At 45.0% G+C, this 19,020-nt stretch overlaps 1 long non-coding RNA gene across 1 annotated transcript in view; it reads right to left on the bottom strand.

Annotated features, from left to right (window-relative positions):
- The window catches only part of LOC141748381 (uncharacterized), a 34,182-nt gene extending 19,992 nt beyond the window's left edge, over positions 1 to 14,190 (bottom strand). The window contains exons 1-5 of the long non-coding RNA XR_012588974.1: positions 14,060 to 14,190; positions 10,546 to 10,738; positions 10,011 to 10,098; positions 8,634 to 8,729; positions 6,158 to 6,285 (exon numbers count right to left, since the gene is read on the bottom strand). This is a non-coding gene — a long non-coding RNA (uncharacterized LOC141748381). The remainder of the gene's footprint in view (positions 1 to 6,157; positions 6,286 to 8,633; positions 8,730 to 10,010; positions 10,099 to 10,545; positions 10,739 to 14,059) is intronic.
- Between the last annotated feature and the right edge of the window lie 4,830 nt (positions 14,191 to 19,020).

Raw genomic sequence — 19,020 nt, 5'->3', positions numbered from 1 at the left:
TTCATCCCACTTCAGCATGGGAGACACATTAAAAAATCTTACATAATTTCCAGGAAAAATAACTTCTTGCCTATCTTTCTTTAAGAAAATTAATTGTTCTGGGTCCTAAGCAGTTGTCAGCTTGAAAACAGTCAGGCTGTGCAGTATCTGAGCAGCTGTCAACTAAAAACAAACAAAAGAAAACAAAGCAACCCATTTCATAATGAGCATCTATCTATAATGATTACAAATTATTAATGTTGGTTAATTTATTAACATAACAGTGACATTGGACTTGGTATTCCTAGCACAGACATGTAATGTCTCCAGTTATTTGTTTGCGTATTTGCATAATCTTTGACAGCACAGTCAGGTTAGACGATCCATTCCTGAGAAAAATGGCAATTCCTGGGCTGTTAGCAGCGGATACAAACACCCAATAACGGTGACAGGAGAATTAACTCACAAAACATATTTGACAAATAGATGAGCTTCAAACTCTCCAGTGGCTCAGGACTATAATGAAGAAGGAGGTTAGTAAATAGGAACATTTTAATTCAGGAACAATGACATGCAATTAGTATCAGCGCCATACAGCCACGTACCCTGAAAACAATTAGGATATGCTGAACGAGCAGTTATGTTTACTGAGATTTCTGTGCCAGCAAATATTGGGGATAAAAGTATGCTTAAAATAGCAGGAAAGAGCAGTTCCATATAACTGTTTCTTTAACGTTCAGTATCGCCCCTTTTTCTCCCCCCCACGTGCATGCACGCTCATCTGAATATATTGTAAAGGCAGTGATACAGCTGCGGTGCACCGCACCTTCATGGGCTTCATTCATTTGCACGTCTACCCCATAAATCACCTCACCACCACATTTTGAGTTCTTTAAAGGGATTTTAAATGTCAAAAATGCATCTAAGATAAACACTTCTGCATTCCTAGGCCGAAAGCCACCACAGCCTTGGAAGAGGCAGAAATTAACCTGGAGGCTAATGAGGGGCTCAGCTCATACCTCCCGTAAAGCAGACCTGGGTCTGACAGCCCTCGTCCCCTCGTCTCCCATCCCCGCCACCCCGCAGCCCCCGGGATGGCAGCGTCACCTCCCCGGTGTCACCTCTCTGCTGACACAGCTGGTCATTCAGAAAAGTCTTCATTCCCTTCCAGTTTCCCTCCCAAATGTCTCACCTCTGGGATGGAACGTGCTGGCTGTTTAGCATGTAACAGCTTGAAAGAGGAAACTAAAGGAGAATCCTCTACCTGAAATGAATCTGAGTCTTGGGGTGGTGCAATGTAGTAACTCACGCTGGAATACGGCCAAGGCCCTGGAATTAAAATACCCTCGCAAAATGTGCCACCTCATCCTTTAAGAAGTACAAATGATCACTATCTTGATTGCCAGCATTATCTGAAGGACACCAGTTCCTCCCAGGAGAGACGGGAGTAAAGGCTGCTAGAAAGTCAATCATGAATGCTACTCCTCAAAGCCCACACTCAATGGTCTGGTATGAACTGGTAGGACCCAGTCTGTTTTTCTAAACTTGTCATAAATAACGTACTACCTGTGGCAGTGTGGCAGTGATCCCGATCCTCTCCTCCTCTGGCCAACATCCTGTACAGTTCTGTTCTTGCCTGTTGGATTATCCAAAAAACTCAGCCAAACTCATGGCTGAACTGTTATATCTTAAATTTGGCTCCTGGATAAAACGCTGTTTGTCACTTGACAGCCTCGGATCTTGCAACTGCTACAGCAAAGTATGAGAGCGTAAGTCTCCCGCTAGAACACAAACTGAGCCTGACAGGAAAGGGCTTTCTGGGGGATAAACAACTCGCCAATTGCTCAGCTGCTGCACCTCCCGTTAGTTGACTGGAACAGAACCACGCCACAGGCGGCACAGGGAGGAGAAGGCTGGCTGACTCCTTCAGTCTAGTCCCCAGACAGATACAGGTGCAGTCACACCAGAAATAGGAAGTATATTGAAAGAAATATGAGAAATTCAACACACGCAGGTATATCCAGTGTTCAGGGGTATGCAAGTAATGATACAGCCACACATAAAGCTAACGTATGACCCTCTTCTCCAAGCGTAGCCACCCCACATTATGGGATTAAAATACAATGGGTAGATGGCATTTCATGCGCTGTACTGGAACCCACCTGCGCACTGCCATCAAACCAATAGCTGGACTTTTTTTAAAGTCAGAAAACCTCTACAGAACCCAAGCAGCAGCCGAAACGGAGGAACCAAATGACTAATGACATACCCATTGCCAGTGAGAGCCCATATTGGAGGGGGTACGTGGGAATGAGACATGAGGGCTCTTTTCCATTCTAAATACTCCTGAAAGCTCAATAAATTAGTACCATTACCTGTGGCGGCAGCAGCAAGGTGACACACATTGGTGGTGACTGGTACAGGGAGGTAGAAGTGTGTCCAATCTGACAGAGCAGAGGAGGAGGAGAGACAACAACTGCTGCTGCCTCCACTGTTTCAGCTGCTGCCTCTTCTTCCTGCCTTACCCTTTGCGTTTGCTCTTTCTGAATAGATTTCTGCATTGTTGCTGCTTCTGGCTCAGCGTCTGCCTTCTGCTAATGTTTCCACTTTGGTGATGACACAGCCTCCATGTCTGCACCTGGGGCTCCACAGTCTCTCCGCGTGCCCCTGGCTCCACACTCGCAGCCACCCACACTGCTGCCAGGCAGGAACGTGTATCCTGGTGTGACGAGTCCTACAAGATGGGCCAAGTGCAAGAGGGAGGCAAAACTTTCAGGGTATCTGTCCCTGGGGAGGCTGATCTGTGCAAGCCAGAACATGAAAAAGAGCATATAAATCTAAAGTGGTTTGCATTTTGTTTGAAAATGCTAAAACCCGTCATGGTCCCCACACTTGCTTGCCCACAGCTGCTTTGCTCATAGCTCCAGGCAAGGCAAGACTGAGCCTAAGGATCTCATTTGCTCATTGATCCGGGGCTGCATCCTTCCCGAAAGACCCAACACCCAACATGGGCTATGTGGAAATGCCATGAGGGCAGGTGGAATCCATCGTGCTCAGCCTGGTCTGGCCACGCCGAGAGCAGGTCCCAGCTTTAACCATGCCGATCAGCAGCATTCACCCAAAGGCTCTCCCTCGACGTGCCCCAAAGTGCACCAAAAGCTGTGCTTGAGCGCAGGTTTGAGTGCGAACAGTGTGATACAGGGGACTTGGGACTCGAGCACTGATGCAGGCTCACACCCAAAATATCGCATAGATTTACCTGTTGCCTCTGATGGGAACCCAAGCCTAAATACGGGAAAATCTTCTTTTTCCTTTATGATGAATATGCGTAAATTTGTATCTTCCTGTGCAAAAAGTCACATCATGGACGTGTAATCACGAAAACCACCGTACAACTTTATTGTATGTACAGAAATCTCATATGGTGAATCAGTCTTTCTAAAATTTAAGTAGTGCACATTGAAGAAACCTGACAGGCACCTCATGTGAGCAGCCTGGTCTAGTGGGAGGTGTCCCTGCCATGGCAGGGGGTTGGAAGTAGATGATCTTTAAGGTCCCTTCCAACCAGAACCATTCTACAATTCTATGATTTAAATTACCGGCTGGCACTGTCCTGTATACCCGCTGCACTGCTGAGCCAATGTCAGGTTCATAGTATCCATCCTACTTCTATTTCTATTTCTATTCAACAGGAGTCACAGATTATTATTTGAAGGAAGGTTCATGGTTCTTCCTGAATTATTGTACCTTTACCGGCGCACGAGCAAAAGTGCAGCTCACAGGAATGAGCGGTGAAAAGAGCATGAAAGGCTCTATTAGGGAATGCAGGAGTCACTCAAGGTCCTCTCAAGATTAACAGCATTTTTATGGAGATTAAGTTGCCCGCCTTTCTGCTGATGCTTTCAATAGGAAGCTGCAGTCACTTGACTTAAAATTAAATGAAGCTACTTATATGCATAAAGTTAACCAACCACTTAATTAGTTTCCTAGTCAGTCTTTTTTTGTAAAATGAAAGACAGGGCGGCATTCACGTTCATTTCTCTCTCAATTAAAACCTTTTTTTTTAACGGATGGACTGATACTTTGCTCTCTACTCACAGGGAAGGGATCTGGTCGGTCTCTGTACGGAAGCATGCTGTCCTCTAAAAGAAACTGAATGTTCATCGAAATCACACCATATTTTAAAATGCCTCTCTGAGCATCTCATTTCTTAGCTAACAGCTGCTTGCACCGTGGGTAGACACAGCGCGCTCTTGCACCTCAGCACATTCCTTCCAGTGATGAAGTGACAAAATAACAAGAAGAGAGACATCAAAAGGAAAATGGACGAAGACAACCCCTGTGCAGGGTCTTGCTGAAGTGGAAATCAGTTGTCTCATATGCTTTGTTAAGAGATGGCATCCCTACCATTTTACACCTCTTCCTTTCCTGAGTTACCTTGTCCCTCGTAATACACTTCCCAGCTAACGCCGGCACCTCCCCTGTCCCAAGGGCACCTTCCCAAGGCCGGTCACCCAGAGCGTCGACATGTGTTTACATTCCTCAGACCTGTCGGATCTCTCAGGCTGGCTTGGCTCTTTGCTGATTTTCTGGACTGCATCATCTTGAGAAATAACAATACCTAGGGGCTGGCGTCTGGGCATGGCTTTGCCTTTTGATGGAGGGAGAAAAAAATCCTGAAAAGCAGGGTTTGCCAAGGAGCCTTCCATCGGAGCAAACCCACATTTGGGCTGATTAACAGGCTGGGTTTAGACCTGTTCTAGCTTTGTGCAATGTTACCCTTCCTGCACCAGCACACAAGCATTCTGCTAATCATGCCACAACCTTCTCTCATGAAATCAAATGACTTTACTACATCATGTCACCGTCCAGTCTTGGCTGGGCAGATGAGTGAACGCCAGCGCTACGATGGTGTGAGGATGAAGCGCCTCATTGTAGGGACCCGTCCTAACGCTTTGTCAGGGCTCACTGGCAATTGAGAAACCAATATCTCTCAGGGCTGAAAGGCTGCAGTCGTGATTCTTGTCAAGGAGAAGGAGACAAACGTGAGACATTGCTTTGAACTCGTTTCTCTCCTGAGGTCTCAGCTGTAGCTCTGGCAGGATGACAGTGGAGAGACGCTTGCAATGTGTGCAGACATTTCCATAGCTGTGGCTGCTGCCTTACATCAGGACATGTCGAGGCGCAGTTATGTTATTTCTGTTCTCAGAGGCAGAGGAATCAGGGGTTTTCAGAACCTCTACGACTGCTCATCTTCAATGCTTTCATTACGCTTTTCATCGCAGAGTGAAAAAACAGTGATTTTCTCTATTTCCCCCCTCCCACCGCAAATATCCATAGTCATAGCAGGGAACTGCATGAAAATCAGTGTTCTTTCCACAGACAGTAAGTAAGGACAGTATGAAGCAGGCTGCTTGCTTCCTGAGAAAGTACCATCAATTCATTACATGAAGCTCCAACCTGCACGAATTCTCTCTTTACTATTTTTATCTGCTTTCTGATTGAACTTTACCTTTAAGATATTCATGACTATCATTAATTACCAGATTCCCCCGCAAATATCTGGGAACGTATCTCAGTTCTGAGAGATTGCCCTAACACAGTCAAGGGAAACATTCTTTTAAGATTTTTAAAGAGCAGCCCTGGGCAGCCCATGAGCGCGGAAGTCTCCCATAACGTTCCACTAAGCAGGCAGAGGAATAAGCAACCTAAGAGACCCTTGCCCACACATTGCCAGCCTTTCTTCTTAATCTTTATCTTCCTTCGTCATCCTGCTACATTCTTATTTCTCCACTGGATTGTGAAAACTTCCAAAGACATGGATGGGAAGTAAGAATCAAGGGATATCTCATCTTGCAGGCAAAGTGATGGGTAACCAGACTCTTAAGCCCAGATCCTAATGCTGAAAGCTCCTTTACACTTCAAAATAAAGACCAGTGGTCCTGGATTAGTTTGAAGAGAAGCAGATTTAAAAATTTAAAACAAAAAAAGCAACCAAGCAGAGGCTTAGGCTGAGATCCCAATTACTTGCCTCAACTAGACAGCCTGGTCCTTCTGCTGAGCTTAATGCAAGTACTCCTTACAGTGCAGCACGCAGAGAATAATCAGGCACTAGTTAGGTTGCAATCTGGGTTACAGGTATGGTGAAATGAGGATAAGATGAGGCAGTAACACTTACCCTGTAATTAAGGTTAAATGCTAATGGCATTCTCACGTGCACTGTGACTGCAGCAAGCAGCGCTCAGTCCATGTCGGGCCATGGCAGACCGCGATGGAGCAGCAGGTGCTTTGTACCTCGATGGCTGCCTGAAAGAAGAAACATTTAATCGCAAATAAAATCAAAAGTCGTCTTTCCTCTTTCTACTATTTTAGAGCACCGTGCAAGTTCTGCAAGAAGTATGTACGGGAAAAGTTTAACATGTCTCTTGTGTCACGACTTGTGCTGGCTGAAGATAATAGGCAGAGATGCCACATCCATCTGGTCCCAGGTTTCCGTGTGGGATGGACACGGTCAGGCAGAGGCTGATGCAGACGTCTGTGTCGCTTTTCTGATAAGATCTGACAAGATTAACGAGATCCAGGAATCACTCCTCATGGTGAAAGATCAGAAATGGCTTCGTTTCACTCTTGAATCCTGACAGGAAAAATCGTGTACGGAGTGAGAGCGGCGTATCAGAATGGGAGGAGGAAAGAGGAAAATAAAAAGGCAGGGGGAAAAGCTAATTACAATCTGCGGCCAATTTGAAACGCTTCTCTTGGATGGACTCGTTATCAACACTGCGATCAGGCATTTCACCTGTCATGTAGTGTGTGATAAACACCGATATTGTGTTATTAACATATTGCCATCTAGTATCTATTAACACTTGTTAACGCTCCTTTCCAGGCCAGGAGAACCCTCCCCGTGGTAGTATTTTCCCCTCTATCTGCATCTTCTTTTCTTCCTTTTTTTTTGCTTCTGTGGCCAGACGGGAATCAAACAGTGAGAGCTTCTTGCTAACTCCTTTTGACATCTCTGATAAGGTTATCTGGGATCCTAATGGCACATCCTAAACTTAGATTCAAAAGCAGAAAAATCACTAATGGGCTCCTGTGAGCAGAGGAGATTCTACTCTTTTTAAGGCTTTAAAGCTCCCTGCCGTGGATTGAGCCAGTTTGGTCTTCTGACACGGAAAAGCTGTCAATCATCTCAGTCAGTGCCCTCACTAAGCACGGCATTTCACAAGCCCCATGACCCAACCAGTCAAGACACGGCAACAAGTGGCTTAGATCTGTGTGGCGTTATTAGGGATAGAGATGGGAGCCTACGCGCTCTCAGACGTCGGCTGGTTTTTTTCCCCTACTCTTCACCTTTGCCTGAAAGGGAATGTATCAACAAAGGGAAACTTCAGCAAGAGTTTAATCAAAGCTTCAGACAAAAAGGGTAGAAGTCTGTCCGTGTTTGTTAAAAGGCTGAGAAAACTTTAAGGTCTGTTGTCTGACCGTGGTAGCACTCATTATACTACATTCTGGACTCATTACTAGGCTAAAATGAAGGGCCCGTTTCTACAAAGTGCAGAGCTGGGAAGAGAAGAGAATGAGTCCCAAGGACTCTTCCATAAATCAGATGTCCTTGCTTGCCACTTGCTTTGTCGCTCCACACACATGGCCTTTCCCTGCACAGTCCCGTGTTGCTCTAGTTGCGTTTGGCTCTTCGCACAGCAAGGACACGCTCCATCTCTGTTTTCTGTCTGCAGAGATGATCATCAAATGAAAGGCAAAGGTGCTTCTGAGGGAGTGTCTGTAAGGCTCAAAGGGAGACGGTTGGCTTTCTCAAACTGGTGTTGAAGTAGAGAAAAAGAAGACAATCCTCAGAAGCAAAGTTTCTTTGACTTCTGTTCCTACCCTTCAGGTGGGAGCGGGACTGGCCAACAACACCGAAGAAGGATGAGCTCGGACTTCCATCCCCGTGAAGGCTACTGTCCTGCACAGTGGCTGGTTCCCGCTTCCACTCGGGACTTGCATACGTGACACAAGAAGTAGAACAGAACTGCAGCTCTTCTGAAGGACTTCCTGGACCTTCTTAGTGGCAATAGGAAGTATGTGACCAGTCTCAGACCAGCGTGTAGTGACCAAAGTTGCCAGACACATGTCACACTGTGTGTGTCAGTGTTCAGGACTGCCCCGTTCCCATGTCCAGTGTAGCATGGACAGTGGATACGGAGGATTTCTGACACGGAGGATTTTTACAGAGGGTATTTGTAAAAGCCAGTTGTTCTTGTTAGTCGTGATGGGGAGGGGAGCAAGAGAGGACAGTGGAAAATGAAGAGGCCACTAACTTGAGAAATACTAAAATTGCAAGCAAATAACTATGAGGAAATAAAAGCTAAACAAAAAAAAAAATGTATCTTTCAGGGTCTGATGAATTCCTGCCTGTGAATCTGACTGAATCTACTTAAAGGATGAAATTTCAGCCAGGATTTCCAAAGTTTGTTGGAGCTCCTTCAGCTTACACCATTTGTAAATATGCATCTGAAAGACTGGAAATGCCCAGCCCAGAAGTAATTGCACAGCAAATGTCCTTATTATGAGCAAAACTGGTTAATTGAGGAGACCAACGTCTCTGAGCTCACCTACACGATGCAACCTTGCTAGTAAATAAAAGAAAGTCATACCTCCTCTGCTAGACTTGTGGAAACCTGTAGGACAGGTCGCATCCTATGTTACACACGCTGGCATTCCCGGCAGCCTTCGTCTCTACGAGCAGTTCACTGTAACGGAAAAAACAAGTGGAAAGCAATTGCCACATTCAGTTTCTACACTCTATTAACAAAGTAAATTAACAATACATAAAGCTGGCAACAGTATCTAACCTCAAGAAAGGAGTCCTCTGGAAAAAGATGTGATCATGTAATTAAGAGGTATATCATAATGTAAATGGGCAAAGGGGCTAATTAACTTCACAAAATCAACCTCCATTCTGCTATTTTCTGATTGTGGAGTTCTTCAATTTGCAGCCTTTATATTAGTTTAATGTAACTTTTTGTATACAAAAAGGAGCTTTCTTATTAGCTGTGACTTGTCTATTCTCTCACCTGCACGCCTGCCTGGATTGAGTCACAGCACAATGAGTCTCCTGCCTCCTGAAGTCACGTAATTATCTCAGGATCTTAAATTAAAAAATAGGACTCTTGTAAAGCTCTCTGTTCTGAAGAAAAGTGTGAGTAGGCGAATCCAGTGCAGCCCAGTGTGTTTGTGTCTGTGGAGAGCCTGAAACAATAGTTTTGAGAGATAGCAAATGTCATGTGTATCCTAACAGAAAACTAATTATTCCGGCAACTCGTTCAACACCATCCCAGTAGGGAACTCTGTCACCCCAGTGGATATTTATGGGAGCAAGTACTTGGAGAAATCTTGCGGATGACCCTAGCTGTTATTACTTCTGTTTCTTCTAAAGACAAATCTCCTTGATCTTTCTGGGAGAATAAACGATCCCCGTGCTCAGCAGCACTTAGGTCCCTGCTGTAATCCCCGGGCCTGCTCTTCTCAGTCTGGATTCCCAGCTGCCATCTGCGGATCCGTGTCCTGGCTCTTCTCTCTTTGCTTCATGCTCAGGGGATGCAACGGGGCTGAGAAACTACTTGAACTCCTGCACGTGACGTGCGCCTATTTGCAAACGAGGACGCAACTAATGGCAGTGTGCTTTGGTCGCTTCTACCTCCAGAACAGTCCTTGGGAGCGTCAGTACAGAGCAGCACCGAGAGCAAAGAGCCCCAGAGAGACAGGCTGCCCATCGGAGAGGTGCAGTTATTTTTAAGCCATCTCTCACATACAGGCAGTTCATGTTTACGGAATATGGCACAGGATGTATCTTAAAACCAAAGCATCTCTCCAGCTATGCATATCCAGGACAAACCTGAGGTGAATGATACCCTCTAACTTCCTTCCAGAGCCATTTCAGTGGCAATCAGAGGAAACAATTCCTAGACAAACAGTTCATATCAAATTTATAAGCCTTCCCTTGGCGAGGAAACATTCATTTCCCCTCCTACCTGTCATTCTTCTTCGTTTATTGAATCAATAAGGCATGAAATTTGGCAGGCTTTAAGTGAAAAAGGAGCTGTTCATATCAAACAGAGCCTAGACAGATAAAAAAAATCAAACTGTTAGAATCACGATTCAGTTAATAGGAGTAAAAGTAAATAGAATCAAAATGTAAATGAACATTACATCACCACTGGCATTTAAGTTCATTTTCAAATACAGAATTAGAAACAGATTTCATTTGCTGAAACTTGCTGTGTTGATACAGACAGAGCTGCTTTGGGGGACACAGGTCTGAACGTTTCGTCTGTAGCTTCTGGTCCCCAAACCAGCCACAGATGGAGATTCTTCCTGGACAAGAAAGGGGGAGGAGGGATTACGCAGAGGGGGCAAATCCCTACTTTTTGGTCACACAGGTAGCTAAGAGGTTAGGAGGAATACGATTAAGTTCCTGCTTCCCTGCCCTTTGTAAACTGTTGCAACCCAACAGCCAGTATGTCCAAGCCACCTTGCCCCTTCTGGATGGTGTCTGAATTTACATACCCAGTTACAGCTTCTACTCTTCCAGGCCCTCCACCAGCTCAGACGAGAGACCCGTTACTGCCACGCATTTACATCATGGAGTCCCATCTGTCCATGGATCTGCCGAGCGTCATTTCCCCGAAACTGCTAGCAGGAGGGCACTGCCCTGTCTATGGGACCATCCTCGTTTAATCCAAGGCAGCCAGGAGGTCTGCTGCTGGGTGAGAAAATTCCAAACAGGTGGTGAGATGATACACTTCTGTCTGAGGAGGCAACTGAGCATGACACCGCCATGCCCTGCCTCCGGGGCTCACGGCGGACTTCTTGCTTGGCTTGCCTCTCTGCAGCCTGAAAGTTCTTCCTCTCTTACCTCTGGAGATCATTGTTCACACTCCTATGTTTTCCTCGTTACATGAGGAAAGAAATTGCTGGCAGTTACTCTAAGCTAACATTATCAGTAGGTCACAGCAGCTTCTCTGGGCGTCTTCAAGCTTCAAGGGCGTTTTTCAAAGCTACCAGTCCCTGTTCTGTGCTCTGACTTCCAGCCTGATGAGTATAATTTTCCTCTACTCAAAGGCAAGCTATTCTGTTCAACTACAAGCATGGGGTCCATCATTTAGATGAAGATGCAGTGATTATATTTGAGTCTGGTTCTTTTGAGCGTGACTGTGTCCCACGCTGCCTGTTAAAGAGCAAAGTTTAACGCTACTCTCACTCACACTAATCCTTTTGTGTGATGTCACATTACACATTCGCTTCTACAACTGTTTTTGTAGCTCAAGGTCTTAACTTGCATCTTCCAGCTTCGACTGCCTTGGAAATTGCATTACATTCAACAGGGAAGATTTATTCTTCCTTCCTAACACACACAGAGAATTAATTTTTTATCCCACTGGAATTACAATACTTGCACATTTTTTTTCTTGGGGACACACCTTTGCTCGAGGATTTTTCAAGTTTAGGCGGACATGGCATGAGAATAAGAATAATAATAATAAACCTGCAGACCAACCCCACACAGATCCTACAACTCTGTCCAACCCTTTTAGTCGCCTTTATTTTGCCTGGATGGTTTTATTAGCGTATTAGCAGCGAGCCACGCTGTGAGCAGCAGGAAGGTCTTGTTTATTGCTAGCTTGTTTGAAGACAAGCAGAGCATATAATCCCAATGAGGTGGGATCTAATTATTAAGGTTTTAATGAAAAAACACGATGATGAGATGTTGTATAAGGTACGGACACCACACGTGAGAAACTGAGACCTTGCTGGCTCCACTGTTATTCATATAGAATCCACATACTTTCGTTGAAATACAAGACTAATTTTAATCAACCTCATATTCTGATCAATTATCTTTGAAATTGTACAGCTCACTGTGATGACTGGGGAACACCTGCGTATAAGTTGTTGATCTCTACCAATACAGAGACTTGTTCCTCGCACCCCACAGCTGGTAGGACCAGTTTTTAAGCTCATTCTTGAAGAGTAGGAGACAAATTCCATTGTAGGGTTCACCTCAAATGGCAGATACACATCAAGAGGTTTCCATTTACTGTTCTAAATGGACATGTTTCCTTGGGAGCAGTAATCTGGTTTGTGTTCACTAGCGTCAGTTGAATTCACTCAACATCAAGCAGATTAAAGGTGAAAGCATATAATTTAATTCTAGCACAGAAAAAGGTTAGGCTCTTAATAATTAAGTGAGAAAGAAGATTACAAAAAGAGGAAAATAAACCAAAATGTAATTTTAGCATGAAGTTTCTTTCCCAGCTGTCATCTCAAAGCCCTGAGGTACGCATTAGCCACACCAACTCAAGGCACAATTTACAAACTGAAAATACACCTTGAGTACTATCTCTTCGAGTAAGACCTTAAAGCTGGTGCACCTGGATGCCTCCATCCACCACACCTCCACACAGTAGCAACCTGCTCCATTTCTTCTCTGTTCTCTTGCTCAAAATGGCATTACCACCCACTTATAGTGTTAATCTCACTCATCTTTCCATCTGTTGGGGCAGAATGGCCCTTCCTCTTCAGGACGGTTGGGGTGAAACTCCTCTGAGTTTACGATTCAGTGGCACTCTTCCACTAGTGGATTTCTTCTGGCTTTAATGGCCTTTTGGCAGACCACAACTTTTTAAGGACTGTCATGATATAAATCACAAAAAGCACAACTCTGATCACATTATTCAACAATTCCACTAATCTCACATGACAGTTTTGTCAATGTTGGAGACCAGCAGGACCTAGGTTTTTCAGGCAGACTGGAGGTTAAAACATTATTACGGCAGATGACAAAGCAGGCTTTTTGAGATGCTTTGTCCAAGCCTTTTCTCTCTCCTTTGGTCGCTTTTATGAGCTCATGCCATCATATTACTCTGTCACGGACTTGGATCCCATGGATCAAAACCCTTTGCTTATGAAAGGCTACTACCTGGAAAACTTAATCTTCATCTTGGGGAAAGCAAGTGTCTATCAGAAGCAAGAGTTCTAGGAAATGACGCGCTAGATGAGCTCACAGCTCATCTCCAGCATCTTCTCCAGACGCTTGCCTCAAGCATCCTGTCTCCAGCAACGGAGCAGTGACGAATGCTTCAGAAGTCAAAATATTTTTAATAATCTACTTATTAAGACAAATAACATCTAAGCCCTAACCAGCAATAATCACCATGTGTTATCCTCGGGAGGAGGCTGTTCTGCCTTGGTGCTGGATGCCTCCTTCTGTGATCATTGTCGTCCTTCACCACATCTTTTGATTTTGCTGCCTGATTTAACAGCTATCTTTGTATCTCTCTCTGTGGAATAATGCTCGAGCCATTGAATTTTTTTGACTTATGGATACTGCACATCACAGAGAGGAGCAAAACGATCACTACGTGTCCCTGAATTCAGACCAACCTCTTTGGATACTGAGAGTTACACCATGACTGCAGATGAGCAGCAGAAATTGTTAATAGGCAGGATTTACGGGCAGCTAACAGCTATGTAACCTAACAGTTAGTGAGGCAAGGACCCACTGGTAACACATCATGGAACTAATAAATTATTATTATAAAGGCAAGCAATAAAATTGATTTCCATATGGAATTTTTTCTGACTTTGATATTCCTAATGTCACTCTCCTGAATCACTCCGAGCTGGAGAGTCGAATTTTACAGCTTTGGAAAATCCACATTTGTGATGACATGAAGGGAATCACTCTCCGTTTAAAGTTCCTTCAGCATGTTTGGGTATAATTTAGTTTGTAACACAGTGATATTAATACACAATTACTGAATCCCGAGAGATCTTAAAGAAAAACTACTTACTCCCAAATCCTTCCTGTGGAAAGAGGAATAAACCACCTCATTGCAAGAAAGACTCCTGACAGTTGAAGGAAGGTAAATTCATGCAAAGCAGACTTCAGAAAAATTTGAAAAAGTCAATAGTGCCTCTTCCCTTTTGATGAAGAAAATTCGGAGCAACTATATTTAGGTTCATAACCGGAAAACAACATTCTGTTTCCTGAAAAAGAGCTGTGTCCATGAAGACTTACCTGAGGTCTAATGTAATACAGGGTCAATGCTGTTATTGGGTGTCTCTGATCTCCACCTCTCTGAATAGATCTTTTCTGACCAAGAATTCTATTAAAAGATCAGTTGAATGCTGCTTTCAGCCTGAAATCATTATCTTGTTGCAAAGGATCTGAGACCTCAAAACTGAAGATTCTTCCTTTCTTATCCACCCACACGCACACACATGCACGAGTTCTGGTGTCGTAGGAAGCTTTTATCACTGGTGGGCTTCTCGCTTCATTTGAGATCGCTCAGTCGTTCCTTCCATTTGTTTCCCTAAGAATTGTCACTTTACTGTGGAAGAGTGTCAGCTTTGCAAAGCAAAGCCCTAGGAGGCAGGAGATGGGAGGGAGGGAGTGGGGAAAAAGGTAAACCTCATTACAGCAAACCCCAAACATCTGCATTCAGATTTAAGTGAGCAGTGACACGAAGCAATTTAAATCTCAACTGCTGAGCCCTCATGATGCATATTTAGCAGCACAACAGGCACAGACCACCCCAGACGCTGCAGCAAACAGAGCCAGCATCACTGCAAGTGGGACCACGCAGATGGGCACGCAGGTTTCTGCAGGCGCTTTGGCGGACAGAATAAAGGCAGCCCCAGCAATCTGGAAAGCAGAAGCAAGGAAAAGCGCTGGGGACCGCTGCAAACACAAGCCGTAATTTCAGACAGAGGCTTAAGAAAGGCTTTGCCAGCTCCTTCAGAGCCTGAATCTTGGTGTTTGTCTCCTTTGCTTCTATATTAAGGCACAAAGAAATGGTTTTCCATCCCCCACTGTAAATTCAGTAAATTACTAAGTGGCTTATCTGGCAGTCGCGGTGTTATGTTCCTGCCGCCAGCCGAGGAGCGGTCTGTGCTCCCGGCCACCCAGCTCCGGAGGGAGCCCCACAGGCACATTCATAATGACACGGCTGGTGATGAGAGGCCCTGGGTCTCCTGAGTACGACGTGCCCGTTTGCTTTTAACGATGAATAATTTGTTTGGGGAAGAAAGAGAAAGTTGAGAAGCCTGGTTTTATAGGAGCTTTCTGCAGCACTTGGTAAGCTGCAAAATGCCTTGGGTTTGGAAACCAGCTTCTACAAGCACAGACACAGTTATCCCTTTGCAAGGTGCTTGACATGCTCCGGTCCTGGGGAGTTTGAGGGAAGACAGGGAGAATTATGTAGCTTTAAACATGGTGCCTCTTATAATATAGGTATTTTGTGTCATTTTAGGTAATAAAGAGTTAAAGTTGAGTACACACAAAGCCTCCGCGGGCAGCTAAATTAGATTTCATAGAATCATAGAATGGTTCGGGTTGGAAGGGACCTTAAAGGCCACCCAGTGGCACCCCCTGCCCTGGGCAGGGACACCTCCCACCAGCCCAGGTTGCTCCAAGCCCCGTCCGACCTGGCCTTGAACCCCTCCAGGGATGGGGCAGCCACAGCTTCTCTGGGCAACCTGGGCCAGGGGCTCACCACCCTCACAGCAAAGAGTTTCTTCCCCAGATCTCATCTCAATCTCCCCTCTTTCAGTGGAAAACCCTTCCCCCTCGTCATATCATTACACTCCCTGATAAAGAGTCCCTTCCAACTTCTCCTTCTCCTCTTTTCCTTCTCTTCTCCTTCTTCTCATCTCCATTCGAGATTCACTAGACATTCAAATTATTTCGTCGGGACTGGGGCTGGTATCAGAGCCGCTAGGGTTTGAAACACAGTTCTTCAATGTGGCAAGAGGAGGGGAGAGGGCTCCCTGCCTCTCATTTGCAAGAACCAAGAATGACAGAGGAAAAGGATGTTAATTTAGCATCTTACCGAAGAAAGGATGGCACACTGGAATTTAATTGTGCCCGATATGGCAGATAGAATATTATTTTTTTAACAGGAAAAGCTTAAACATTTCACAAAATATGCATTCTCTATGATTATTTGTAAAGCATCAGAGATGCGCTTGGCAATTTACTGATGGAAACATTGGCAGGTCTCTGCCTCAAGGAATCTATAATTAGAGTATAGGAAGGGACGATGGGTAAGCGTGTATGGGAGGACAGGGACACAACAGAGAAAGATCATGAAGAGCTTTAGATATTATTTTCTAGATTTTTTTGGGTTATTTTCATTTAAATGTGATATATTTTAAATCTAGGACTAAGAACTGATTGAACTTCAGCTTTTTGCTCCACAAACTTTCTTCTGTCACAAACTGAAACAGAAAACTGAAGTTTTGAAATTCCTCATGAAATAAATACATGCAAGAAAGGCGATCTGTAACAGCCTCATTGATCGGCCTTACTTTCCTAGCTGGAAGCATTTCTTTCCAGTTTTATAATTCTGAAAAAAGTTACACTGACACCAAGAAGTGAGAAACCAGTCTAACATTGCCAGCATGAAACTCACCCACAACACAAAGGTCTTGAATGTCTGAATGTTTGTTTGTTGAACATTTTGTGTAAGTAGATGTTCCTGTGAAGTGGTCTGGTGTGGCTAAATGAACAGTTTCTAATGGAAAACAGCTTTTGCAGAAATCTTTCAACCAAATCCAACACTAAGACCATGGAAGAATAAGGGGGTAGAATCAAAGAGAAAATACTGGACATAGGGAAGTGGTTTTCATTACAGTAAAAAATGAAGGAAAAAAAGATTACTCGAGAGCAAGTACCCCTTAAGAGAGGCCAAGGGAGCCAGGAGAGCTCTGCTTTTTGCCAGTATTTGAAGAGAAGTCATAACCAAAGCAACTTCCTTAGCAGATGAGAAAGCGAGGACCCGACGTGCGGGACATGAGACTGCAAAGGCAGCTCTGTGAGAGCACTACTGTGGTGCTAAGCCCCCAAAACCCCTCTGCGTGCAAGAGCCACGAGGGCCGGCCACTTTCATCAGGGCACTGCCATGGCACGGAAGGGTGGCCAGCTGCGAAGCAGGGGGGTTGGCATTTCATCAGCCCCTTTAAAATACCAGAGGAGCAGAAATTCACTGGTTCTGCCCTCAGAGGAGGGCCCAAAGAGAAATGCCAAATGGATGACGCAGTGCAGTGCTGCATCTGGGGATGAGTGGGCCCCTCAGCTCAGCCCCTGCTGAGAAAAATCTGTCCCCAAATTCAGGGAGTCCCAAAATTACTAAATCCAAGGGATTTAAGAACAACTAAATCCCCTGGGAGCCAGAGATAAACGACGCTTCCTAGAGGATACCACTGGCCTGGAGACATTAACAACTTCTGATTCCCAGCAGCATGTGGGAAAACTGAGCAGTCAACAAATTTCCAGATCATTTCAAGTCTATTAATACAGTTCTGAAGCACAAAGCTTTCCCTCAAACCCATCATTGGGATTTGGAAGTCTCTAGCTGTGTCTTGCACATGAGTGAGTCACTCTGTATTTTCCTTCTGCCTAAGAAACAATCTGACTACGCAGGAACGAGAAAGGCAAAACAACTTCTGATCTTGCACCTAGATGCTCAGTAGAAAATAACCTGGGTTAAGCACTAATTTGATTTGCAGCCACAGGAATAAGCCCTTGGGTGGCCCAATGTCACTACTGGGGAAGGGGAAAGGTGCCCAGTTCCAGGCAGCGATGACAAATGCAGTCACACAAACACATCGGGTAGATCAGTAAATGTACCCTGCCACAGATAAATTAAACCCTTCCTGAATGAGATGAAGGGAACCTCCCCGTGGAGAATAAATACAGAATGGCTGTGAGGTACTAATGGGAGAGAACTGCAGTTGTACGGCAAGTGCAAGAAATCATGAGAAAATATATGGAGAAAGCTGGAGCAAGGGTGAGGAGAAAGGGAAGGAGTATTTGGGCAATCGTAACGAGCCCAGCCTTTCTATAGAACTGGGCTCACTCTCTTTGCTCAGTGTGCTAAACCTCTTAAATCTCCACATTTTCTCTCCTATCCCTCTGCCCTCCGGTCATCACTGTGGAAGGTCTGGCTGCAAGGGGAAGGGACTGTTACCAAGAGGACGGAAGAAGGAACTGGGAAAATATTTAGCTCCCTGACTCTGGATAAAGCTAACGAAGACCTTCTAAAGCATAGAAGAAAAATATCTCGGAATAAAGTCTAGGTTTTGCTACCTTTCATCCAGTGATCTCAAGCCACTTTTTATATACACATCACTACATTCAGCCTCCTGACACCTCTGTAAAGGCAGGCAAGGCAGGCTAGGAACAAAGCAGCAGCCAGCAGCCACAAGTCCTGACATTGGCCCTGTGCTGTAATCAGCAAAGTGCCCCTTTCCCAGCCTCGGGAACACTAATGGAGTATCCGGAAACCTGGAAAGTGGCAATGAATTACTCTCAGCAGGGTAAACTGCGTGTCTGTGGAGAAAGAATTGTGTTCTGCACCATTCAAAATACAAACAGCATCAAGTCAAAGGTTGGCAGGTGGCTGTTTCCCTTGGAGCTGTAATTAATATTATCTGAGCAATGCAGAGAGACCCGGAGAGTGCCAGGTGTCTCCTCTCGGCAGCCATCTGCGAACACGCAGGACACTGGTGCTGCTGTGAGGAGCCCTTCCCACGAACCAGGAAACAGCAAAGTTAAGAAGAAGAGGAAACCAGATAACCTTAAGGAGCACCAGTTAATAGTCTGATCCCTTAGTGTGTCTCTAAGCGTGGAAGGTGCCAGTAACAGTGACCAACAATCAAACTTGACCTTTCAGCATCTGCTACCATTTAACACTCTTTCTGTAGAGGGCCGATAGCTGCTGTTTGTAAGGATGTGCTGAACGGTCCTCATGCCACCAAAGAAACATAATCAGCAGAAGATCTCCCACTGGGAGGTTGGGGGGTACCACCACTGGCGAAATTTCCAGTAGGATTTCTCATCAGGCCGAGGGCTCTTCCTCTGCTGTTCTTACAGCTGCAGAGGAAGCCACTGGTTGCCTTCAACACTTCCATTATTTTCCCTCTTTTCTGCCCTAAACACACCAGAGCACTCCTTCATATCTGGTCCACTGAGGATCA

This window comes from Larus michahellis, chromosome 9 (genome assembly GCF_964199755.1).
Source record: "Larus michahellis chromosome 9, bLarMic1.1, whole genome shotgun sequence".
NCBI classification, from domain to species: Eukaryota; Metazoa; Chordata; class Aves; order Charadriiformes; family Laridae; genus Larus; species Larus michahellis.
This window is presented reverse-complemented; position numbering and strand designations above follow the sequence as displayed.